The sequence below is a fragment of the Mauremys reevesii genome, linkage group 10 (genome assembly GCF_016161935.1).
Source record: "Mauremys reevesii isolate NIE-2019 linkage group 10, ASM1616193v1, whole genome shotgun sequence".
Lineage (NCBI taxonomy): Eukaryota > Metazoa > Chordata > Testudines > Geoemydidae > Mauremys > Mauremys reevesii.
In genome coordinates this window covers 48,565,189-48,592,278 of record NC_052632.1, presented here as the reverse complement: position 1 = coordinate 48,592,278, position 27,090 = coordinate 48,565,189, and the positions used below count along the sequence as shown (strand labels likewise).

General features: G+C 45.6%; 1 protein-coding gene across 4 annotated transcripts in view; it reads left to right on the top strand.

The window, feature by feature from the left end:
- The first annotated feature begins 490 nt into the window (after nt 1-490).
- TBC1D24 (TBC1 domain family member 24) overlaps nt 491-27,090 on the top strand; it is a 77,715-nt gene continuing 51,115 nt past the window's right edge. For 2 of the 4 annotated variants that reach the window (XR_005585647.1, XM_039492414.1), the window contains exon 1: nt 491-681. The gene's annotated coding sequence lies outside the window, so the exon portion shown is untranslated. Of the gene's footprint in view, nt 682-13,695; nt 13,753-27,090 lie in introns of those variants that run through there. The other 2 variants (XM_039492417.1, XM_039492416.1) reach the window with 2 other exon arrangements.

Below are 27,090 nucleotides of genomic sequence, written 5' to 3'. Positions count from 1 at the left end.
GCCTGGTGCCCTGGCCACTTTGTGCAGTACCCAGTGAGCACCTTACAGCCCCACTCCAAGATGTGGCCACTTCTGTGTCTTAAATGTCAGGAGCATGGAATGAGCCAGCAGCTGAGACAAGTGGCCCATCAAGCCAGAACTTTGCCTCTTGCAGCCTGCAAAACCTAATGCCTCAGAGGAAGCCAAACACCCCCACAACGCACTGGGCCTGTGCTGCCCTGCTGCCCCCTGGCCCTGAAGCCAACCTCTCGCTTCGCAGTGGAGCACGTTCTGTCCAGCTCCACGCGTGACATTTCTCAGGCCCCTGGGCCCTTGGAGCTGGGAGGGCAGCACCAGCCCGACCCCCGAGGCTGAGGGCCCTAGGTGAACATGGGGGGGGGGCTGTCTGTGTATAGTACTAGGCTCACACTGGCTCCTCCCTGCCGAACGACAGGGAGAAAAGCTCCCGCGGCTACTGCGCATAGGCAAAACATACCTAGCGGCGGCCTGCCCGAGGCGGAGGCAAAGCAGTCCATCCTCTTGCGCATGCGCCTACCCCATCGTCTCGAGGTTGGAAGGCGATCGTGTCTGGCTCCTGCGCTTTGGCTCTGAGTGGGAGGTCGCGTGTGCGCCTGCGCCGGCCTGTCAGGCTTGGGGGAGCGGCTGATACCCAAGCGGGTGGCGGAGGCGGTGTCGGGCCGGGTAAGGGAGCGTGGCGGGGCTCAGCCTCCAGAAAGGGTTAGCGAGCGGGCCTAGGGGGCGGCCAGCCACGCCCGGCCCAGGCTGCGGGGGGGGCATGGAGGGCTGTGATGGGGGTGGGGGAACAGTGGGGTGCAGCTCTGGGGCAGTATGGAGGGCTGCGATGGGGGTGGGGGAACAGCGGGGTGCAGCTCTGGGGCAGTATGGAGGGCTGCGATGGGGGTGGGGGAACAGTGGGGTGCGCCGTTGGCGATTATGGGGCAGTATGAACGACTATGATGAGGGTAGGGGAGCAGTGGGGCACAGCACTGGGGGCTATGGGGTACCATGGAGGGCTGTGATGGGGGTGGGGGAACAGTGGGGTGCACCATTGGGGACTATGGGGCAGTATGGAGGGCTCCAGTGGGGGTGGGGCAGATGATGGGGTGGAGTTGGCGCATAGGGGAGCAGTGGGGTGCCCCTTGGGGTTGATGGGGTGGGGTGTAGTATTAAGGAGTAGGAGGGATGTGACATGGGTGTGATGGGGTTGGGGTGCTGTATGAGGTAGGGGTGCACCATGGGGGAGCAGTGAAGTGCATTATGGGAGCTGGAGTACAGCTTGGGTTGTGTGAGCAGATGGGGGTACATCTAAGTGCACAGGGGTTGGAGTGTAGCAGTGGGGTTCAGTGGGTCTAGAGGTGCTGCTTGGGATGGCTATATGGCTAGTGACATAGTATACAGGGGTCACAGGAAGATGGGGAATGGTGTTCTGAAAAGTGAGATGCACTCTGCTATTGGGGAGAGTGGAAGGGGACTGAAGAAAGGCCTTTAGTCTCAGATAGTGAGAAGGGGGACTGGAGGTTTTAGTTGGGCAAGGGGTGGGGAAACTTTGAGTAGCTAGGGAAAGATGGGGAAGGTTGGGGAGCTTCTGTGGTATCTGGAAAATGTAGGCTCAGGCATTGCTGGCTGCTGCCTCTATCAATTGGCATGGATGTTGACACCATAAGCAGTTTGAATTGTTAGTGGTTACTGAGTTGTTGTTTTGGAAACACAAGTGACAAGTATGGATTTAAATTTGAAATACTGATCTGTTTTTTGTTGTTTTTTTTTAATTCACGTAATGTGGGGTTTAATGCAGCAGACTGTTTGCTCTTAGATTAAAATTTCCATTATCCTGTAGATTATGGGAACTGCTTGTGTAAACAACATTGAAGTGTGCTTGTTAATTTTTTAACATATTTGTTTTAAATCCAGTGAAAACTCCACATTTTTTCTGCAACAGTGCACACAAAATGGGAATAAAAATAATCCCAGGCTCCAAAAATTAACCTGAAAACCTCTAACTTCAGATGGTTGGTTTGAAGATTATGGGTTTGATTCCTACCTCCTCAGTTATAACAAAGTGTCTTCAAAACACCATGTGAGTTTATATTTAATAGAGGCTCATGCAAATCATAAGTTACCAATTAAGTATTGGCAGTGATATTTCAGGACTGTTTCACTGATAAACATTTTGCACAATATCTGGTTGTGTGTAAGGGTTAGTTGCTCCTTTTCTGCCACCAAAAGACTAGCTGTGGGCATCTCCTAGACGCACAGCATATTTCAATAACACACAGATAGCAAAACTTCATAACTTCAAATACAATGGTAACACATATAATTCAATAGGATAGTAATGTTCAACAGATCATGACCTCTCAAGTGCTACCTGCACAAAGCATATCATAATCATATCACAGTGGTGAATATAGGGTTGCAGGGTGCTATTTGAGGTACAGAGTGTCACACTGGTTCATAACCAAAGGTGGAAACCTAACAAACTAAAAAAAAAAAAATCACAAACTTTAGGAAATGTTAAAGTTCCCCAAATACCGAACATTTGAAGTAAATAACTTGCAGAAATTAGTGCCCTGAAGGAAGACAAAGAGCAGTTTATTCTCCATATGCAGCCCTGTGCTATGGCTGCAAGGCAGGGATCCTTTCATTCCTTTGGGCAGGTGAAATCCTAAATTTCCAAAGTCAGGCGTAGCGGCGTTTTCATTCACCAAGATCTTACTTTACTGATAAGTTCCATTATAATGTCCTGATCCATTTGCCCAACAGTTTCCCACCTTCTTGGTGGTGGTACATTCACAGTTTGAATAAGGAATTGCTAGTCTACAGTCATGCAATATTTTTGGACTTGCCTGAACTGATCACACTAATATAAAAGTGGATATGGCTGATTGTGTTATATTAATGATGGACTTGCTTGGATCACGTGTATTGATCAAAGCATGTGCTGGTGATGTCCAGCCGTGGAGTTAACTAATGTTTTGAATTACTTGCTCAGACACATGAGGGCTATTTGCAGGTTTCATGCTCTTGGACTTCGCGATTCCATGTTTGTTGTTCTTCTGGCTCTCTGCTGTTTAAACCAATAGGCATAATTGCTGAGCTGTCCCAGGGTAGTTAGAAAGATAGCTGAGCTGTCCCAGGGTAGTTAGAAAGATAGCTGGAAAATGATCATCACCATTCAGAACCACTGTCCTAGGAAGAAGAGATTTCATAGACTAAAACAATAGTGTGGTGGATCATCCTGTTACTGGGTTTCCTAGAAAAAACACAAACTGAAGAATGATTTAACTCATAGGCTGTAGATATCGGCTCTGATAGTCTCTTGCCTCATCAGTTCCCACTAAAGCAGGTCTTTGAGGTGTTTCTGAAGAAGGGTTTCTTTATTTCTCAACCCATCAGACTTTAGATTGAACATAGCTGAATACGGGTACAGCAGGGCTGTTGTTAGTGCTAGCTTTCTATACGCTGCACAGGGTGCCAGGAGTGGTACATCAAGCTACAACAGATTTGCTGATCTGACGCCACATAGCAGAGTCTAGTACACGTTTCTTCTGGTTTCAGGAACTGGTAGCACAAAATCTAAAAAGAGAAATATTACAAACTTCAGAGCCACTTTTCTAGAGTATCTGTCACCTATGAAAAAAATTCTTCTCTATGCAATCCCAAGTATGGAGGAAAGATGTCCTTATGTTGCCTGTAAGCTTTATATGTAATGTTATGGGTTCTACAAAGTTACTGTTAATAGTAAGGCCAACATTCTGAATAGGAGAGGAGAGTCCAGGGACGGTCTATAATAAGAGGACATCAGCTAAAGCTGCATTATTTAGATACCACAAATTGCACCATATAAGTATTGCACCATGGTATGTATGATGAACATGCTCATATGAATAACAAGATGAGCTACTTATTTCAATCTAAGCGATAGGAAGAGCAAGTAATTAACTACAATACTGTATTTATGGGAATTTCACATTTGCTCATTCATGCTTTCATATACTTCAAGTGCAATTATTCTGGATAGCAATTATTCTTTATAGGAGATTGAAGCCAGGAGATGCAGGTATTTGGTATAAATCACACCTTTTAAAACTGTACATTTAGTGTTTAACAGTGCCAGTTACACAGTCTTTGAACCAGGCCCCCAATTCACTCATTTGGTACTTCAAACTAGAGACAACATCAGTACTGACTTCTCCATGCTACTCAGCAGGGAGACATTTTAGGGGTAAGACGGTAATTCAGTCCAATTTTGGTTCAACCCATAGTCTAATAATTTATGCAGCAAACACTGTGTTTTCAATCATGAGAGACATCTGAATATAAGATCACACTGGAGACAAGGCACAGACAGTTTACTTCTAGGTAAATAGTTGAAGTCTGACCCGGATTCTTTAGCTCAGGCAGTAGCAGCTCTAGCTTTTAGCTATGGAGGTCCCAGTGCAATCCCTGGTGTGGCAGCTGTCACGTAAGCACAAGGTGAAATGCAATGAACTGGAGAGAGACTAAGCAGGAGAAAACAGCCTGGTGTTAGTGAGAGTGCTGAGGTTATGTCTACACCACATTGTAAACCTGGGTCCATGAGATGTAGGCTAGTGGACTCAGGTGTTTCCAAGCCTGTGCTTGAGCAGCCACACTGCATTGTAACTCTGGGTTTATCATTGCTGGACCTGTGTCTCACAACCATACTGATGCATCCACAATACGGGGGGGAGGGCAGGAGCGCCGCCAGCTTTTTTGGCGCCCTAGGCAGCGGAAGGTCCCACTCCTGAAATGGCGCCCTTGACAGAGGCGGCGGACGGTCCCACCCCCAAAATACGGACGACGACCGAGGCGGCTGCCGCCCCCCAAATGTTAGGTCGCCTAACGGGTTGCACCAGCCCTAGGCGAGGGGTAGCTCAGTGGTTTGAGCATTGGCCTGCTAAACCCAGGGTTGAGTTCAGTCCTTGAGGGGGCCACTTAAATTTTTGCCCCAGATCCTTGTCTGGGGATTGGTCCTGCTTTGAGCAGGGGGTTGGACTAGATGACCTCCTGAGGTCCCTTCCAACTCTGAGATTCTATGATTCTATGAAGTCAACCCCATACTGCCGGCATGGAGTTAACCTTGACTTAAGCAGGCAAGGTCAAAAACTATAGTTCCTCGTCTCCACTAGGTAGCAATCTTGATGTAAAAAGTGCACTTTTTTTTTTAATTTATTTTTATTTTTTTGCATTGAGACGTACCCCTAGCCTTTCTGAGGGGGCTGCCAACAAAGGTGTCATTTGTGGTGAAGGATTTCTGTGTTGATCATTTTGTACTTACGTTTTTCTGAAAGGATTTGCAACCTTTTTGCTCACACTGTTGTTGAATGTTCCTACTCTCCAGCTTCACCAGTGGGGCAGAATTTTGGAAAGACTAGAGAAGAAAACACTAAAATGTGGCAGTTTATTGTCTGAAGGGTGTTTGTGTGCAATTGTTGGCAAGCTCCTTGAAATTACAATGAAAGGAGGAACAATATTTACCATATTGGCTCTTTGCCAGTGCCTGGCTGTCCTCCAAAGTGAAGAGATCATCCTTTGTCACTTTTTTGGTGACACTTGCTATTGGTAATTGGCTTTTTAAGGAAAGGGATTATCCATTAATTATATGGTATAGATGTCCTCGATAAGGATGCCCTTCTGAGCAACTCAGCAAAGAATCTCATGTTAGGTTTTGTTACTTTGGGGGGTGGGAGGGTGTAACGAAGCGACCTTTGGCGGGACACTACTGAGAGTATCAATTCAGAACAAATTGCTTAGAGCAAGGCAGTCACAGCCCAAGGCTGGGGGTCCTTTACTATTAAGGCACACCAAACCAGCCAAACAGAGAGGACTTCGGTTTTACCCCACTGGCTAACCAGAAGTTATACAAGCAATTCCCTCAGATACTCCAGTTCCCTTGTATCACTACCAGCATCACTCTGAATGAGGATGAATGGTTATGAAAACCAGTACCCCAGTAAAAGAAAAACGGTTCTCCCGATCCCAAGCCCCAGACCCAGGTCAATATTCAAGTGAGATCTTATTCACAAATCACGCTGCTGCCAACCCTTTACAATCTAAAATCTAAAGGTTTATTCGTAAAAAGAAAGAAATATAGATGAGAGTTAAAATTGGTTGAATGGAATGAATTACATACAGTAATGGCAAAGTTCTTGGTTCAGGCTTGTAGCAATGATGGAATAAACCAGGGGTCCCCAACGTGGTGCCCGCATAGGCATCTAAATGCGCCCACATCCTGGCCGGCGGTGAAGCACCCGCCGAAATTCCCCCGAATTTCTGCGGCATTTCGGCGGCGACGCCTCTCGATGACGCTGCTTGTCGCCGACGAGTGACGTCATCGAGAGGCGTCGTCACCAAAATGCCGCAGAAATTTGGCAGCATTTCGGCGGATGCTCCACCGCCGCCACGGGGGCGCCAGACGAAAAAGGTGGGGACCACTGGAATAAACTGCTGGCTTAAGTCTCTGGAATACATCCATAGCTTGGATGGGTCATTCAGTCCATTGTTCAGAGCTTCAGTTTGTAGCAAAGTTCCTCCAGAGGTAAGAAGCAGGATTGAAGACAAAATGGAGAAGTTGCAGTTGCTTTTCATAGTCTCTTGCCATGTGACCTGTGCTTCCTTTGTTTCAAACACAAGCTGCCCAGCACATGGCTTGAAAGCCTTAGAGTTCTGTCCATAGACATGTCCCTGCATGCCTTGCTGAGTCATAAGGTGTATCTACCGTCTCTCAATGGGTCAGTTGTATAGTTGATGGTCCTTAATGGGCCATCAAGCAGGCTAGGCAGTGCTGATGCCAAACTGTCTGGAGTGTTACCCAGAAGCATAGGACAAGTTTGAAATATGAATAGTATAGAGCAATTCTTTACAAAAATTGTACATGCATCATAGCATAATCATAACCAGCAAATCATAACCTTTTCACAGACACCTTACTTGACCTCCTTTGTACAAGATTTGGTGCCACTACAGGACCTTGGTTGCAACAGTGATCTATACGGTCACGGTTTGAGTCAATAACATCAGAGAAGGTGAGAGGAGGAGGAAATAGACCTGGTTTTATAAAGAGTTTATATAATGACAACTTTAATTTTTTAAGTGTGTGCTCTCCTATACTGTAAATCGTCTTTGCTTTTCCCAAGGAAATCTTGTGGACATTTAGGGCCAGATAAAGAGAACAATTAGATATTCAAATTATGTCAATTTAGACTATTTTTACAGATGGATGGGACTGGATGTTGCGCCAATTTAAATACCATCTACCTCCTTTGACTGTCAGATTAAGGCCTTATCTAAACACATATTGTTTTTAAATCGATTTGGCTCAATTTGTTCACTCTTAAATCAATTTTTAAACCTGGCTTACACTGATCTAGTTTATCAACTGTTTTAATTGATTTAAGCATCCACACAGGTATGTTTTGTACTGGTTTAATTAAATCCATTAAAAAACACACTTTTAGTTAAATCTGTGTAACTTTTAATGTAGATAAGGCCTAATTTGTGGCTTGCATCTACTTGACCAGCTTGTAACTCTCTGAATTTGTCCCATTGGCTGTAAGGTAGTTTAAGCTGATGTAGCTCACCTTTTGAAGGGGCCAGAAGAGGAGTGCAGCAAAAGACGTCGCACCCTCTTCTGTCTCTCTGGCTTTTAAATTGCACCAGGTTAGACACCTTTGCTTGTTAGTGAGGGGGTATGAATAGTTCTCAAGGAATTTGAGTGTAAGAGAGTCTTAACTTGCCACTTTACACATCACTGAGTTTGCCTTTTAGTTTATCATGCAGGCATATGTTCTTCAATATGTGTAGTGAGGCAAGGCAAGAAAATGAAAGATTTGTTTGGTTAGTAAACTTTTTTTTTTTGGCTTGCATTATGTTTGAATAGTGAGTGACTGGGGCATCTCAGAAGCCCAGAGCTCTTGGACCTGATATCCCAGTCTGGTGCACATTTAACTAATACTCTTAAAGTGTAAATTGCATCAAAAAGATCCTACTTTATGATACTGAAAGTATAGGCGCCAACTCCGTGGGTGCTCCGGGGCTCTGCATCCACCGATAGCTCCCCGCCCTGCCCCAGCTCACCTCTGCATCCTCCCCTGAGCATGCCGTGTCCCGCTTCTCCTCCTCCCAGCTGTTTCACGCGGCAAGCACTGGGAGGGAGGGGGGAGGAGTGGGAATGCTCAGGGGAGGAGTCAGGGAAGAAGTGGGACCAGGATGGGGATTTGGGGCAGGGGTCCAATAGGGGCAAGGAGGGGGCAGAGTTGGGGTGGGGACTTTGGGAAGGGGTTGGAATTGAGGCGGGGCAGGGGTGGAGTCAGGGTGGGGCCAGGAATGGGGGCGGAGGCCTTGAGAACCCAGCGGCACCAGGAAAAGTTGGCGCCTCTGACTGGAAGATCAAAGGCCAGTGTATTGTGGTTTAGCGCATGGCTTGTGGAAAAAGTGGGTGAGACCTTCCTAAAAGGTGTGGTCCCTTAAAGCAGCTTTAATTTTCTCCTTTGCCAACCTGTACAATGGATTCCAGCAGCTGTTGGTGTCGATGTGGAGTGTAAAGGAAGGGGATTCAAGTTACTTGTGGAACTCACTTATCATATTGGTGTCATACTGAGTATGTTTATAGTGGGGCTGTATGCATTGGGATTTGGACTGCATAGTGGTCAGGTGTATGTGAGTGGTTGTACCAGTGCTGCCTTTTCTACAGATTTATCGCTAAAGGGCTTGTGTGTGGTGGTACTGTTACTGCACTTCTGTCTATATATTAATTAGTGGGAAGAACAGAGCTGATAGGTATGCACTGGTACAACATTAGCATTGTGCCCACATTAATAATAATGCTCACAGTGGTCTACAGGCACTCACAATGGAGTCACTTTATCACTTCTTTTCAGATGCCTCTGATTTACCTTAATTGTTTAGTGTTATGATCTCTCCTGGGTTTTAGTAGTGTATTCCCATTATCTATTAATCTTCCTCACTTTGTAAAAATTCTCTACAAGCTTTGACTGATGCTATCAGCTACTGTTGTCTCTATGCTGCTTATAATGAAGCTGCTGCTGTCTCTATGCTGGTCATAATCTAAATTTGCAGATAATAGTAAAACAAGGTGGCATGAACATCAGTGAGAACAGAAAATAATAGAAAGAGAGGGGGGTTAGATAAAGGACAGTAAATGAGATGCAATTCAGCCTAGACAAATGCAAGCAATATATCTTAGGGGAGACTAATCCAAAGTGCAGACAATTTAATAGGAAATCTTCTCCATTACTAATTTTAAAAACGAGACCTAAGGATGATAGTGGAGAGGAAATTGAAGATGAGCTTGCTATATGATACAGCTGTAAAATGATTCATTTTTATTTCAGGATGAATATGCCATTGCATCATATAGCCTTGAGCAGACAGTTAAGCTCTACTGCATCTAGAATACAATAGTGCTTTCTGGGCATTTGAATATCAGAAAGATGCAGACAAACTAGAGGTGTTTGGGAAAGAACTAAAATTATTTTAAAGGTTGAAGATACTGACTGTGGTAAGGAAACATTAAAGCCTGAATAGATATTGCTTAGCTGATGGAGACATACCTGTCTGGGAACTTGAATATTAACACCAGGGAGGGAAAGGGCAGTTGAGCATGACATAAGGCAGTAAATGTGCAAAATTAAGGAAGGGAAAATTTGGTCTATGGACTAGAAAAAAACTTACTGACCTCTATTTTTGGCAACCTACCAAAGAAAGTTGTGAAAGTCTCATTTCTCTGGACATTACAGAGTAACCTGGAGATTCTCCTTTGTCAAAGGGGGGATGGACTAGATGATTTGAGTATTTTCCACCTTTGATTTTATGCTTAAATGGTATTAAATATCACTAAAGAAGTTTTAAAACATTGACTCTAGGGAATGCTGGTATTCTCTAAATCTCAGTACTTTAACTTAATAGGAGAACTGAAAAGATTGTTGTAATTCACTGATCCCTCTTGGTTTAGTAGACAGTGATTCTATGAATGGAATATTTTCATCTGCTGCTTTTTTATTCATTTCTTGGAGCAGAAAGTTTAGCTTTCCTACTCCCAATGGCTTTCTGAAATTGGAACTAGTCACATAGAAGAAAGACATTTGCAGACAAAAATTGGAAATGCCACCTCAACAAAGTTGTCCTCTAGGTGGCTGACCAGCAACTTTCACCAGTTCAGTGGTTCAACTTTGACATCAAACATGCACATTTGGAATGGTTTAGCTATAGGTGTGAAGTTCCTTAACTGTGCTAACCATCCTCAGCGATTAGTAGATGCTGATATTATAGCAGCATCCATATATCTCATTAGTAATAGGACTTCTGGCAAGAATAACTCTTGTTTTCTGACAAAACTACAGCTTGAGTCCTCTCCTCTCTGACAGCAGAAGTTATTTTTTGCTCTTTCCTTCCTTTAAAATAAAAAGTTGTTGGTATAAAATGGCTGCCTCATTCTACCTCCGCGCTCACCACTTCTCAGTGTTTGATGAGTGACCTCTGTGTATCGTTTAGAAAGTGCTTTGTGATCTTTTGTAATGAAGAACAATGCTTGAAAAGCTTACCCAACACCTGTTAGACAAAGACAAAACCTGCTACCCAGGGTGCAAAATAATTGAGCTGCTCAAACAATCCTATACGCATGCAGGTCTTCAGGAGAGTTGGAAACTGCAACCCTTGATATCACAGTACAGACCCCACCTGAGCTAAAGGAGTAACTCTATTGGCAGATAGCAATAGTAGGCTGTCATCCAGTGTGACCTTCTCAGTAGAAAGATTTCAGAGTAGCAGCCGTGTTAGTCTGTATCCGCAAAAAGAACAGGAGTACTTGTGGCACCTTAAAGACTATTAAAGACTAACAAATGCTAAAATAAATTTGTTAGTCTTTAAGGTGCCACAAGTACTCCTTTTCATTAGAAAGAGATGCTCCAACTGCTGCCAATGTTTTACAGCTCCATATCCCACAGCTGCTGTAGCCTACAAGAATAAAACAATTGTCTACTGTTTTGTGTTCACTGCATTAAATTATAACAGTATCAATCAAAATCATACTATTTTTTTACTGTAACTTACATAGAACGATTTTGCAGATATTTTTGACAGTTAAAATTCTGTTTCTCTTCAACCTCAAGTCCTTGTATTATGGTCAGTATCCTGACCAAGAAGAAGCTCCTCAGTGGTGCTACTTGTTTGGCAACCTTTCCAGTAGTTAGCAACAGAGAATATTTATTTGAGGCTACCTTTGTTGCACTGTCATTCCCAGGAAATGAGGGCAAACCTGGGACTGCAGTAACAATCCAGAGCACTTTCACTGAGTTATTGTGCCTGTGAATATAGGGGTGTTTTTCAGGTACAAAAATAAAACTCTGGATAGGAACATATCTGCCAGACTGGATCACACCCATGGTCCATCTATCTCAGTGTCCCATCTCTACGAGTGGCCAGCACTACATTCTTCAGAGAAATGTGTAAGAACCCTGCAGTAGGCACATATGGGGTATCCCCCCACCGCACACACACACACATTAGGTCTTTAATAATTAGAGGTTGACTTAAGCTCTGAAGTTCTTCCACAAAAATTTTATCATTATTAATTATAACTCCAGTTATTCTTGATACTTATATAAACACCCAGTCCCTTTTTGAGTCTTTTAAAATTCTTGGCCTCAACCATTTCATGTGGCAGAGTTCCACCATTTAATTACACACTGTCATTAGTTTTGAATTTCACTCCTTTTTCAGTTTCATTTACTGTCCCTTGCTCTTGTGTTAAGACACAGAGCGAACAGAACAGAAAGGTCCCAATCCACCTTTTCTACACAATTCATTATTTGACATACTTCTTTCATGTCCCTTCTTATTTTTCTTCTTTCTAAAGTAACAACAATCCCAATCCTTGTGAAGAAAGACTGAAAAGGAGTTTTTCCAGGCTCTTGATCATTCTTATTGCCCTTCTCTGGACCCCTTCTAGTTCTACTATATCCTATTTGAGATGGGGTGACCAGTACTGCACACAGTATTCACACCACTGATCTATATAATGGCATTATAATATTCTCAGTATTGTTTACTGTCCCATTCTTTATGCAACCTATTATTGTTTGCTTTTTTGATTGCAACTGCGCATTGAGTGGAAGTCTCTATTCAGCTATCTGCTGTGACTCCCAAGTCCATTTCTTGAGTTGATTTAGTTAATTTAGAACCCTATAAGGTATATGAATAGCTTTAATTTTCCCTGCCAGTGTGCATTACTTTACATTTGTTGTAAATGTAATTGCTTGCGTCAGAAATTATGTGCAGATTCTGGTTTTAAGAATCATGAACATTTGGAATCCTTTGTGTTTGGTTATTAGCAACATGTTCTATATACAGTTTGACAGTATATTTAGTTTCATCAATTTGAGAAATTCTGGAAATGACCCTACACTTTCTAAGAAAGAAATCTAGTTTTCTTTAAGAAATCTCTAGCGCCAGTTATCTCTCTGGACCACTGGAGAATTAACTCCTGCTGTTCGTGAGCATTTGATGGTAATTAAATGCATTGTAGATGGATCACATTAAGATGCAATTAATGCGGCCTTAATAATTAAAGCATAGGGACCTAATGCCTGTTTTCTGTTACTATCCTTCATGTGTAGCCATGCATGCTGTCCCAAGGGACATGGTTAAGGCTTATGAACCAGCTCATCCTACTGAGCACTCTTATCCAGCTGTAAAAGTGAGACGTGGAGTGTAGCAATTTTAGTTATGGTAGACCTCCAGATCTTATAGAACTTTGTCCCCAAGGTATAAGAGAAGCTAGAGCAGAAAGCAATCACCCAGCTCTCTGTGGCACTGGATAAATTAGTATTAGGGCATTACTCAGATCTACGCTCAGGAAGCTGGCTCAAAATCCCAATTTAAGCAATGAGAGAGCTGGTGCTGCTGTACACAAAGCCTGGGGCAATTCGTAGGGAGATTGAATTGCATTTAACCTCATTAAGGCAATCCATTGAACTCCATGCAGTGCTCTCGAAAGAAAGCGTTCTAATAAATCTCTTAGATTAACTGGACTAACTGCATCCTAGTGTATAGAAATTGATTCCAGTGTTAGCATGGTATGTTCAGTTTTCCCTGTGGTGCAAATATCTGCATATTCAGGGAAGCTAGCTAAAGTTGTAAGTACTGTATCTCAAGTTTGCTAAAGAAAATCCTCTTCTGATTAGGATATGTTGATTTCTATTGTCCCTGTATTGTTTCCAAATTAATATAGTAGAAATATTATTTATTAAGTCAGCTGCTATGAATGTAGGGGTATAACGGGTTCATGCCGTGACCTGTTGGATTCGGCCCCTTGGCCCCACTCCTTAAAGACTCAGGAAAGCTCCAAGCTGATGCAATGCCCATACTCTCTTTTTTGTGTCCGTTCCCACCACCAGTTTCCCGCTATTTACATGGCTTGGCCTCTCACAGGCCTGACCAGCAAGACTAGTAGGTGCTTTCCTCCTCCTGGTCTTCATCCTCCTTCCACTTCCTCCCAGCCTTTTAGCTCCTGCTAATGAGGCTTGCAGGTGGGGGCAGTTTCCAGGCAAGCACTGGCTATTTACCCAGCCCCAATCTATTCCCCCTGATCGGGTACCAGGGTGGCAGGAGCTGATTAGGGGCTTTCCTAGCAGTGCCCTGCTACACGGAGGTAGAGAAGAAGCTGGAGAAGAGATTGAAGAGATTGAACACATTGAGGGAGTAAGAGCACAAGTGTGTATTAGCTGACCTTCATTGCTTCTACAGTATTTTTGTACCAATAGGAAATTGCTGCATTCCCTTTTAAGTCACAGACCCCTGGGTGTATAAAACATCAACATCTCAGTTATGGCTCAGTGCTCTTGGATAATGTGAAGTTATGTCTCCTCAAAGTTGTGGGGAGGGTTTTTATACCAGGGACACAAAGGAGACAGAGGTTAGTAATGCTGCAGCAAGTGATAAGGAAACAACTAAATGTGAAACCAGCGAGAGTGTGGGAATGGCTCTGCATTGTAGCATCAGGAGGTTAGCTAATGGTCTTTATGTGGAGGGGAAAATAGACAATCTGTTTTCTGTTAACATGTTGTATAATATTTATAAAAATATATGCTGCAATTTAGTTTGATGACAGTTGTCTAGCAATAACTGTGGAGTACAAATCAGGGTAACTATATGCAAGATGTTTGGGGAAAGGAGGTAATTGTCAGTTAAGCCAGTGACACTTCTGCTACTTTATATGAATGATGTTGATTTCAGAACCGTGGTACATTGTTATGTCACTAGTGTGCAAAATGTAGACATGTGACTTGCCCAGGTGACTGCAAACCCCATCTTGTTGAGGAGATTTTACACAGGAGAACAAAGGGGTTTCCACCCACAAGAAAGACTGTATAAGGCCCTGGAAACCGCTCCATTTGGTCTGACTCAAAAGATAGCCTCTCCTCTCCAAAGATATGCCTGAAAGAAGCTGGCACAAAGGACAGTAACTACAGGGGTGTGAGTGATTGCTGGACCCAGACTAGGAAGGAGTCTAGTCTGTAAAAGAAGCTTATTGGAACATCTGAGGGTGAGATTTACGTGCATTTAGTTTCCTACTGTATTAGGCTTAGACTTGCAAGTTTTTGTTTTATTTTGCTTGGTAATTTACTTTGTTCTGTCTGTTGTTACTTGGAACCACTGAAATCCTACTTTTTATATTTAATAAAATCACTTTTTACTTAATAATTAACCCAGAACAAGTAATTAATACCTGGGGGAGCAAACAGCTGTGCATATCTCTTTCAGTGTTATAGAGGGCAAACAATTTATGAGTTTACCCTGTATAAGCTTTATACAGAGTAAAACAGATTTATTTGGGGTTTGGATCCCATTGGGAACTGGGTATCTGGGTGCTAGAGACAGGAGCACTTCTTAAGCTGTTTTCAGTTAAGTCTGCAGCTTTTGGGGGACGTGGTTCAGACATGGGTCTGTGTTTGTAGCAGGCTAGTGTGTCTGGCTCAAGAAGACAGGTACTGAAGTCCCAAGCTGCCAGGGAAAACGGGATCAGAGGTAGTCTCAGCACATCAGGTGACAGTCCCAAGGGGGTCTCTGTGATCCAGCCCATCACACTATGCATAGTGTTTTAATCTTTTCTCCCTTCACCCCCTTTATCAGTTTTATTATTTTCTAAACCCCATCTCTTTCTGTTGCTGAGATACCCAGAACTTAATACAGTATTCTAGGTGCAATCTTGTCAAATCTTCGTGAATCAGGTTTATTGGCTCCATGACATGTTTCTGCATATTCAGCCCAGAATCACAGCTTTTTTGGTGTCACGTGCCATAATAAGTTCCCTGCTAGTTTGCTGTCTGCTACCATCCATACGTGTCTCTTGGCATTACTGCTTTCCAGCTACTCCTCTTACATTCAATACTCAGGTGGTTTGTGTTTCTTTCTGCACTTTGGACTGTGTCACTCTTTTCTGGGTTGAATCTCATTATGGTATGGACAGGGGAAAAAAATTATGACTCTTCGCATTTTCCTGCCCTCACTGGTATCAAGCATTTTAGTTCTTTAGTGTTTAGGACACTGTCCTATACTACAGTTCCAGCTAATTTCCTAGGTTGGAGTGTCAGGTTCTCCAGGGTTGCTGTGGCAGAAGGGAAGATTTGTGGCTGTCAGGAAGTGTCTGGGACTCCAAAGCCAGTCCCCACTATATCTTGGTGACCCCCCCCCCACCTTCTCCTTCTCCACCAAGTCTACATTGAATTGCCCCCAACTGCTGTATCCCATCCCCTTGCTTTTGCATGGAAGCAGTAGGAGGAGATGGGTAGTACAGAAAAGCAGCAGCTGTTGAGGGTCGGAGTTTCTGGCACAGTGGTGCCTCCTGTGTGGTTATACGAAGCTCTTCTGCCATGGTTCTGTGCTGATCCATATGCTGCTCATGACCTCATCAGACTGGAGTTTGGAAAAGCCCAAGTTCTGTGGCTGAATAAAATATGCCCCGTTGAATGTAGGACATGCAGTGGCAATGCACCATGGTTCATTAAGGAGTGGGAGAAAACCTAGACTGTCACTTACAAAGGCCTTGAGTACCGGTTCCAGCACAGGTACTTGGCTGGGCACCACTGCACTGAAGAATTTTGTTTAAAAAACACACAGATTTCATAGGCTTTGCAGACCAATCTGTGAGCTGGCATGCTTTGGACAGCCTTGACAATGTTACAACCCTTTGCTAATGTTAATCACCTACAGACTGATGGTTTTGTTCAAACGTGTTATCCTTCCTGGAAAAGCCACCTTAGCAATGATCTGATTGGGGCTCTTTTGCCATCAGGGCTCTGCCCCAGAGTTTCCCAACCTAGGAATGTCACCACACTAGATTTGTAGGATGGGAGAAGAACCACCAGGAATCCACAAGGAGCAGGTAAAGGTCTGTGACTCGAGATCAGGGATGGGCAAACTATAGCCCGCAGGCCGGATCTGGCCTGTCAGGGCTTTGGATCCAGCCCATGGGATTGCCACTCCCTATGGTGCCGCGGGCCCTGCGCCACTCCTGGAAGTACCAGTACCATATCCCTGCAGCTGGTGGGGGCAGAGGGCTCGTGCACACTGCCCTCACCTGCAAGCACTGCCCCCGCAGCTCCCATTGGCCGGGAACGGTATCTGCAGGCGAGGGCAGCATGCAGAACCCTCTGCCTTCCCCTGCCTCCCCCGTTTCCCCAGGGGCTGCTGGGATGTGGTGCCAGGAGCAGCACGGGGCCAGGGCAGGCAGGGAGTCTGCCTTAGCCTTGCTGCACGCTGCTGCCACCCTGGAGCCACTCAAGGGAAGTGGCACTGGGCCAGAGCCCACGCCCTGAACTCCTCCTGCACCACACACCCCAACCCCCTGTCCTGAGCCTCCTGCTGCACCCTAACCCCCTGCTGCACCCCTCCTGCACCCCAACCCCCTGCCCTGAGCCCCCTCATACACCACACACCACTCCTCTGCCCCAATCCCTTGCCCTGAGCCCCTTCCTGCACACCACACCCCTCCCATACCCTGCAGTCCCTCCCACACCCCAAATCCCTGCCCCAACCCTACATTCATGGCCTTGCATGCAATTTCCCCACCCAGATGTGGCCCTTGGGCCAAAGAGTTTGCCCACACCTGCTCTAACATAAGAATGGCCATACTGGGTCAGACCAAAGGTCCATGCAGCCCAGTATCCTGTCTACTGACAGTGGCCAATGCCAGGTGCCCCAGAGGGAGTGAACCTAACAGGTTCTCTCTCCTACCATCCATCTCTACACTCTGACAGACAGAGGCTAGAGACACCATTCCTTACCAACCCTGGCTAATAGCCATTAATGGACTTAACCTCCATGAATTTATCTAGTTCTCTTTTAAACCCTGTTATAGTCCTAGCCTTCACAACCTCCTCAAGCAAGGAGTTCCACAGGTTGACTGTGCACTGTGTGAAGAAGAACTTCCTTTTATTTTTATTTATTATTCCCATTAATTTCATTTGGTGGCCTCTAGTTCTTATATTATGGGAAGAAGTAAATAACTTTTCCTTATTCACTTTCTCCACACCACTCATGATTTTATATACCTCTATCATATCCCGCCTTAGTCTCTTCTTTTCCAAGCTGAAAAGTCCTAGCCTCTTTAATCTCTCCTCATATGGTACCTGTTCCAAACCCCTAATCATTTTAGTTGCCCTTCTCTGAACCTTTTCTAATGCCAGTGTATCTTTTTTGAGATGAGGAGACCACATCTGTACACAGTATTCAAGATATGGGTGTACCATGGATTTATATAAGGGCAATAAGATATTCTCCATCTTATTCTCTATCCCTTTTTTAGTGATTCCTAACATCCTGTTTGCTTTTTTGACTGCCGCTGCACACTGCATGGGCGTCTTCAGAGAACTATCCACGATGACTCCAAGATCTCTTTCCTGATAAGTTGTAGCTAAATTGGGCCCCATCATATTGTATGTATAGTTGAGGGTATTTTTTCCAATGTGCATTACTTTACATTTATCCACATTAAATTTAATTTGCCATTTTGTTGCCCAATCACATAGTTTTGTGAGATCTTTTTGAAGTTCTTTTTCTTGAGCAATTTAGTATCATTTGCAAACTTTACTACCTCACTGTTTACCCCTTTCTCCAGATCGTTTATGAATAAGTTGAATAGGATTGGTCCTAGGACTGACCCTTGGGGAACACCACTAGTTACCCCTCTCCATTCTGAAAATTTACCATTTATTCCTATCCTTTGTTCCCTGTCATTTAACCAGTTCTCAATCCATGAATGGACCTTCCCTCTTATCCCATGACAACTTAATTTACATAAGAGCCTTAGGTGAGGGACCTTATCAAAGGCTTTCTGGAAATCTAAGTACACTATGTCCACTGGATCCCCCTTGTCCACGTGTTTGTTGACCCTTTCAAAGAATTCTAATAGATTAGTAAGACATGATTTCCCTTTACAGAAACCATGTTGACTTTTGCCCAACATTTTATGTTCTTCTATGTGTCTGACAATTTTATTCTTTACTATTGTTGCAACTAATTTGCCCGGTACTGACGTTAGACTTACCGATCTGTAATTGCCGGGATCACCTCTAGAGCCCTTTTTAAATATTGGTGTTACATTAGCTATCTTCTAGTCATTGGGTACAGAAGCTGATTTAAAGGACAGGTTACAAACCATAGTTAATAGTTCTGCAATTTCACATTTGAGTTCTTCCAGAACTCTTGGGTGAATGCCATCTTGTCCCAGTGACTTGTTACTGTTAAGTTTATCGGTTAATTCCAAAACTTCCTCAAGTGACACTTCAATCTGTGATAATTCCTCAGATTTGTCACCTACAAAGGACGGCTCAGGTTTGGGAATCTCACTAACATCCTCAGCTGTGAAGACTGAAGCAAAGAATTCATTTAGTTTCTCTGCAATGACTTTATCATCTTTAAGTGCTCCTTTTGTATCTTGATCATCCAGGGGCCCCACTGTTTGTTTAGCAGGCTTCCTGCTTCTGATATACTTAAAAAACATTTTGTTATTACCTTTGGAGTTTTTGCTAGCCGTTCTTCAAACTCCTTTTTGGCTTTTCTTGTTACATTTTTACACTTAATTTGGCAGTGTTTATGCTCTTTTCTATTTACCGCACTAGGGGTATGTCTACAGTACAAGACTATTTCGAATCAACTTAAGTCGAATTTGTGGAATCGACCTTATGAAGTCGAATTTGTGTATCCACACTAAATACACTAATTTGACTGTGTGAGTCCACAGTAACGGGGCAAGCGTCGACTTTGGAAGCGGTGCACTGTGGGAAGCTATCCCACAGTTCCTGCACTCCCCGCTGCCCTTTGGGATTCTGGGATTTCCCCCCAATGCATGCTGGGGGAAAAAAATGTGTCGAGGGTGGTTTTGGGTAACTGTCATCATTGAACCGTCAATCACGCCCTCCCTCCCCGAAAGTGCCTGTTCGTGCACTTTTCTGCTCAGTGACAGCGCGGGCGGCACAGCACTGCGAGCACGGAGCCCGCTGCAGTTATGGCCGTTGTCAACTCCTCGCACCTTATCGTCCACCTCTTCCACAGTCAGCTGCTGAGAAATAGGGCTATTTTTCAATGGTGCTGCGAGCACTGGTGGACCATGGGGGACGTTTTACCAACATCAACGTCGGGTGGCCAGGCAAAGTTCATGACACACGTGTTTTCAGGAACTCTGCTCTGTTTAGACGCCCGCAGGAAGGTAGTTTCTTCCCGGACCACAAAATAACTCTTGGGGATGTGCAGATGCCTATAGCGATCCTCGGGTACCCAGCCTACCCGCTAATGCTCTGGCTCGTGAAGCCCTATGCAGGCGCCTTGCACAGTGACAAGGAACTCTTCAAGTACCAGCGAGCAGCGTGACCTGTGACTGTTCAGTTTCTTTACAGAGAAGCTGAACCTGCCCCTGTTTCTTTACCAAGTTACTGTTGACTAGCATCTGCAGTTACATACCCCATCCACCCCGCTTCCCCCACTTCCAACACACGTTTAAAAATAAAATACATGTTCCACTGTAACTTTACAAAGGTTTCTTTATTGATGACTTTGCATTAAAGGGTTGAAACTGGGACGCAGACTGTGCTGGGTAGGGTGTGCAGTGATGTAAAGACCGCCTCTAAACTCGAGGAATGACAGGCTCCTGCTCACAGAGCGGTCTGCAGTGCTGGACTGGTTGTTTCAACGGAGCCTGCCATCCTTCCTTTTTGGGACTCTGTGTGCGGGGGCTATGTGGCCTTGTGGCGGGGGAGGACGGATACAGATTCCTCTGCTGCGTGGCTCTGTGGTCCAGGACAGGGACCGTTGCATGAGATCTGTAACCCCCCTCCCCTGCTACAAAGTCACGTCCCCCCCCCCACCCACACAGAACCTGCAAACCACCTCCCATACCAACCAGGGTGCCTACTGACTGCACTGTGTGTGTGACCTGCTGCTGATCCTGCCCCCGTCTCTGTACCCTGCTAAAGGTGACTGTCCTATGCAATACCCTATCCCCCTCCCCACCAACCCACCCACCCCTTCAAACACAGCGTTGTGTAAAAAAGCATGACGGAAACAGTAATTAACAGCAAAGTTTTTTTAATAACCAGACAGTCAGGGGATGAAACTGGGTGAGTCAGAAAGGGAAGGAATTCTCAAAAATTAGGGTATGAGAGCTTTTGGGTACTTGAGCACTCTGCTGGGGTGCAGTGACAGTTTTCACGGCCCCTGGCGCCACTCCTTCTGGTTACTTTGGGTGACGGGAGGTATGGGACTTTGTGGCGGGGGAGGGCAGTTGCAGATACACTGCGGGGAGGCTCTGTCCTCCTGTCTGCGGTCCTGCAGAACATCCACAAGGCGCCGGAGCGTGTCCGTTTGCTCCCTCATTAGTCCAAGCAGCGTTTGAGTCGCCTGCTTGTCTTCCTCACGCCACCTCTCCTCCCGTTCGTTGTGTGAGCGCTGGTACAGAGAGAGGGTCTCCCTCCACTGGCTCTGCTGGTCCGCCTCGGCTCGAGAGCACCCCATAACTTCAGGGATCATCTCGTCCCGTGTCTTTTTCTTTCGCCGCCTAATCTTTGCCAGCCTCTGTGAGGGGGATGCTGTGGCAGGACTGGAGACAGTCGAAGCTGTGTGATGGGAGAAAGGGAGTGAATTCCTTGCAAAGATACATTTTTGCGAACAATGAACGCAGTCTAGTCTGTGTCTGTGAACAACACCATGCACAGCACCTATCTCGTCCGCACTCCTGCAGCAGGCAATCCTGAAAGCATAAACTCTGCCCCTGTTCTACTCCATCGCAGTGTCCCCCGACCCTTGCACTTCTCGTTTGAGATCCCAGTGCCTGATGGTGCAAATTTCATTGTCGCGGGTGGTTCTGGGTAAATGTAGTCAGTCATTCCTTCCTCCGGGAAAGCAACGCCAGACAATCATTTCGAGCCCGTTTTCCCTGGATTGCCCTGGCCTATGCCATAGCGTGGCAACCATGGAGCCTGTTTTGACCTTTGTCACTGTCACCATATGTGTACTAGATGCCGCGGACAGAGGCGATTCAGCAGCGCTACACAACAGCATTCATTTGCTTTTGCATGACAGCAGAGATGGTTATCAGCCATATTGCACCATCAACCATGCCAATGTAAATTGGCAAGGTGATGACGGGTAGCTGTCCTACTGCACTACACCTTCTGCTGCTGTCATAGGTGCCCCATGCCGAGATCAGCCGGGGGCGCAAAAGACAAAACTGGGAATGACTCCCCGAGTCAATCCCTCCTTTACGGTATCTAAAAATAGAAACAGTCCCGCCTAGAATATGGGGCAACTGTACTAGGGTTGCAGTGTATCAGAGAACTACAGAGCACAGCTGCTCTGTGTCAGATCCTGCAGGAATGACGAGCTGCATGCCATTCACAGGGGGTGCCCCTGCAACAACCCTACCTGTTGCTTCCCTCCTTCTCCAGGCTTCCTGTGCTACCGTTGTAGTGTCCCCCCATTTGTGTGCTGAAGTAATAAGGAATGCAGGAATAAGAAACAGTGCCTTGTTAGGGAAATGAAATGAGGGTAAGGCAGCCTCCAGCTGCTATGATAGTCCAGGCAGTACAGAATCTTTTCTTTACACATGAAGGGCGGGGGCTGATGGAGCTCAGCCCCCTGTTGCTATGATGAAGACGGTTAGCAGGCCGTCTACTTATGGGCTGATGATGAGGACAGGTAGCAGTCCTATTGCACTACACCATCTACCGCAAGGCTGATGATGAGGACGGGTACCAGTCATTTTGCATCGTCAGTCACCCATGAGGCGGGGGGGGGGGGGCGAGGATGTTACCGTAGCGTGCCGCAGCATCGCATCTGCCAGCAGCATTCAGTACACATAGGGTGACATTTACAAGAGTCACGAGACGATTTCTTTCCCTTTTCCTTCTGGGGGTGGGGGGTGGCTGTACATTGACAAGCTATGCCCTGAACCACCGCGGACACTGTGTTTGACCCTGGAAGCATTTGGAGCTCAGCCAAGAATGCAAATGATTTTCGGACACAGCGGGAACTGTGGGATAGCTTGCGTCCTCAGTCCCCCCCCCCCTCCCTCCATGAGCGTCCATTTGATTCTTTGGCTTTCCGTTACACTTGTCATGCAGCAGCGTGCTGACTCTCTGCTACGCCGTCTGTCCGGAGATTTTTTAAAAATACTTTGGACCAGGCGTAACATTACGGTAATTTTCCTAATTAGATGCAGGAGTCGCCGAGCAAGATCGCCCTGAGGAGGGTCACTGAAGGAGATAGAGAGCGCATGCTGCGTGAAAGCCAGCACAAAGCAGGGGCCTATGTTGCCAGTATTATGGAGGCAACGCTCCCAGAAAACCTCAATAAAGCCTGGTGCGGAAAATTGTGCTACCACGGAGCACCCAGTAAGGCAGCTCTCCCCAGGAACCTCCTGCGGAGGCTTTTCGATTCCCTCCTGGAGAGCTTCGTGGAGATCTCCCAGGATGATTTCTGTTCTATCCCCATATATATAGAGACCTCCTTTTCACATACTTCAGATTCCTGTTATATTAAGAATAAAAGTTTACATGTTTAAAGCACTTACCGACTGCTCCTTCCCCTGATTCAGGGTCCGGGTTAACGGCCGGGGAGGGTTGGTAGGGGATCTCCGTGAGGGTGCTGAAGAGATCCTGGCTGTCGGGGAAACCAGCATTGTAAGCGCTGTCACCTGCCTCGTCCTCCACAAACCCTTCCTCATCTTCCCCGTCCGCGAACATCGCCGAGGAACTGGCCGTCGACACTGTCCCATCGTCAGAGTCCACGGTCACTGGTGGGGCAGTGGTGGCAGGCTCCGTAGCATCCGTTTGCCACTGTGATTTTTTGGTAGCCTTGTCTCAGCTCCTTGACTTTCACGCGGCACTGCGTTGCATCCCGGTTGTATCCTCTGTCTGTCATGGCTTTGGAGACCTCATAGGTCTTTGCATTCCGTTTGTTGGAGCGCAGCTCCGAAAGCACAGACTCCTCGCCCCACACACCGATCAGATCCAAGACTTCCCGGTCAGTCTATGCTGGGTCCCTCTTTCTATTCAGAGATTACATGAACTCCTCTGCTGGAGAGCTCTGCATTGCTGCCAGTGCTGCTGAGCTCGCCCCGATGTCCAACCACGAAATGAGATTCAAACTGTCCAGACAGGAAAAGGAATTCAAATTTTCCCAGGGCTTTTCCTGTGTGGCTGGTCAGAACATCCAAGCTCGGACTGCTGTCCAGAGTGTCAACAGAGTGGTGCACTGTGGGATAGCTCCCGGAGCTACTAAGTTCGATTTGCATCCACACCTAGTCTAATTCGACATAGCCATGTCGAATTTAGCGCTACTCCCCTCGTCGGGGAGGAGTACAGAATTCAAACTAAAGAGCCCTCTAAATTAAATGGCTTCCTGGTGTGGACGGGTGCACGGTTAATTCGAATTAACGCTGCTAAATTCGAATTAAAGTCCTAGTGTAGACCAGGCCTAGGATTTGACTTCCACTTTTATCTCTCACTGCTTCTTTTACATGGTTGTTAAGCCACGGTGGCTCTTTTATAGTTCTATTACTGTGTTTTTTAATTTGGAGTATACATTTAAGTTGGGCCTCTATTACGGTGTTTTTGAAAAGTGTCCATGCAGCTTGCAGGGATTTCACTCTAGTCACTGTACCTTCTAATTTCTGTTTAACCTCCTCATTTTTGCATAGTTCTCCTTTCTGAAATTAAATGCCACAGTGTTGGGCTGTTGAGGTGTTCTTCCCACCACAGGAATGTTAAATGCTGTTATATTATGGTCACTAGTTCCAAGCGGTCTTGTTATAGTTACCTCTTGGACCAGATCCTGCGCACCACTCAGGACTAAATTGAGAATTGCCTTTCCCCTTGTGGGTTCCTGTACCAGCTGCTCCAAGAAGCAGTCATTTAAAGTATCGAGAAATTTTGTCTCTGCATTTCGTCTTGAGGTGATATGTACCCAGTCAATATGGGGATAATTGAAACCCCTCGCTATTATTGAGTTCTTTATTTTGATAGCCTCTCTAATCTCTCTTAGCATTTCATTGTCACTATCACTGTCTTGGTCAGTTGATTGATAATAGATCCCAACAGTTATATTCTTATTAGAGCTTGGAATTACTATCCGTATAGATTCTATGGAACATGTGGATTCATTTAAGATTTTTTACTTCATTTGATTCTTCATTTTCTTTCACATATAGTTCCACTCCCCCCACCCCATCGCATGACCAGTTCTGTCCTTCCAATATATTTTGTACCCCGAAATGATTGTGTCCCATTAATTGTCCTCACTCCACCAGGTTTCAGTGGTGCCTATTATATCAATATCCTCCTTTAACACGAGGCACTCTAGTTCACCCATCTTATTATTTAGACTTCTAGCATTTGTGTACAAGTACTTTAAAAACTTGTCACTGTTTGTCTGTCCTTTTCTGATGTGTGAGATTCTGAGTATTGGCCTGCTAAACCCACGGTTGTGAGTTCAATCCTTGAGGGGACCACTTAGGGATATGGGGCAAAAATTGGTCCTGCTAGTGAAGGCAGGGGGCTGGACTCGATGACCTTTCAAGGTCCCTTCCAGTTCTAGGAGATTGGTATATCTCCAATTATTATTATTATTATTTATTATAATGTTTCTCATCTGATCTGGCCCTTACATTATCCTCTTCCATCCTCTCCTCCTGACTAAAACCTAGAGAATCTCTATCAATAGACTCTCCTCTAAGAGAAGTCTCTGTCCGATCCACATGCTCCTCTGCAGCAATCGGCTTTTCCCCATTTCTTAGTTTAAAAACTGTTCTGCAACCTTTTTAATGTTAAGTGCTAGCAGTCTGGATCCACTTTTCATTTAGATGGAGCCCATTCTTCCTGTATAGGCTCCCCCATCCCAAAAGTTTCCAAAGTTCCTAATAAATCTAAACCCCTCCTCTCTACACCATCATCTCATCCATGCATTGAGACTCTGAAGCTCTGCCTGCCTACCTGACCCTGCGCATGGAACTGGAAGCATTTCTGAGAATGCCACCATAGAGGTCCTGGATTTCAGTCTCTTTCCTAGCAGCCTAAATTTGGCCTCCAGGACGTCTCTCCTACCCTTCCCTATGTCATTGGTACCTGCATGTACCAGGACCACCGGCTCCTCCCCAGCACTACACATAAGTCTATCTAGATGCCTCGAAAGAGCCACAACCTTCGCACCAGGCAGGCAGGTCACCATACTGTTCTCCCAGTCATCACAAACCCAGCTATCTATGTTTCTAATGATTGAATCTCCCATTACTAACACCTGCCTTTTCCTAATGACTGGAGTTCCCTCCCCCCAGGAGGTAACCTCAGTGCAAGAGGATACCCCAACATCATCTGGAAGAAGGGTCCCACCTATGGGAAGGTTTCCCTCTGCTCCTGTTGACTGCTCTCCTTCCCTGAGCCGTTCATCCTTCTTAATAGTTCAGTGACCGGAGGTGGGACAAATCTACAGTGTCCTCTCTGCCTCCCTTAGCTCCTCCAATTCCGCCACCCTGGCCTCCAAAGCCCATACGTGGTCTCTGAGGGCTAGAAGCTCCTTGCACAGAATGCACACAGACACCACCTGCCCACAGAGCAGGTAATCCATACATGCTACACTGAGTGCAATAAACAAGATAGCCATCACTCTGCTGCTAGGCTTCTGTCTGCATTCGCTCCCACAGCTACCTAGGTTAATTATAGGGTTTTTGTTTAAATCAAGAAGTTTTGATTATAGTTTAGTTCAAAGGTTTTAAAGAATGGCAAGTGTACCTCACCCCCTTCCCACTCCCCTTCCAAACTCCCTCTCGAAACTCCTTGTTAGCGGCCCCTGTTCACAAAGCTCCCTGGTCACTTGCTCACTGCTTTATAAAGCATCTGCTTGTCTCCTCACTCAAAACAGCAGTGTGCTCCCACATTTGCCAGAGAAGTGCAAGGCAGCAATTTTTGATCATTTCTTTACTTTTCTCTCACTTTCTTCTTGCTCCCACACAGGCCCTTAGTGCATTCACCCATCAAAGCAGCTCACGTACAAAGACCCCAGCTCAGGCAATAGCCTGCTGGCTCCAGCTTCCCTTCCCTTCTCTGCTTCTGCAGCATTTCATAGAATCATAGAATATCAGGGTTGGAAGGGACCTCAGGAGGTCATCTAGTCCAACCCCCTGCTCAAAGCAGGACAAATCCCCAACTAAATCATCCCAACCAGGGCTTTGTCAAGCCTGACCTTAAAAACCTCTAAGAAAGGAGATTCCACCACCTCCCTAGGTAACCCATTCCAGTGCTTCACCACTCTCCTAGTGAAAAAGTTTTTCCTAATATCCAACCTAAACCTCCCGCACTGCAACTTGAGACCATTACTCCTTGTTCTGTCATCTGGTACCACTGAGAACAGTCTAGATCCATCCTCTTTGGAACCCCCTTTCAGGTAGTTGAAAGCAGCTATCAAATCCCCCCTCATTCTTCTTTCTGCAGACTAAACAATCCCAGTTCCCTCAGCCTCTCCTCATAAATCATTTTTGGTGCCCTCCGCTGGACTTTTTCCAGT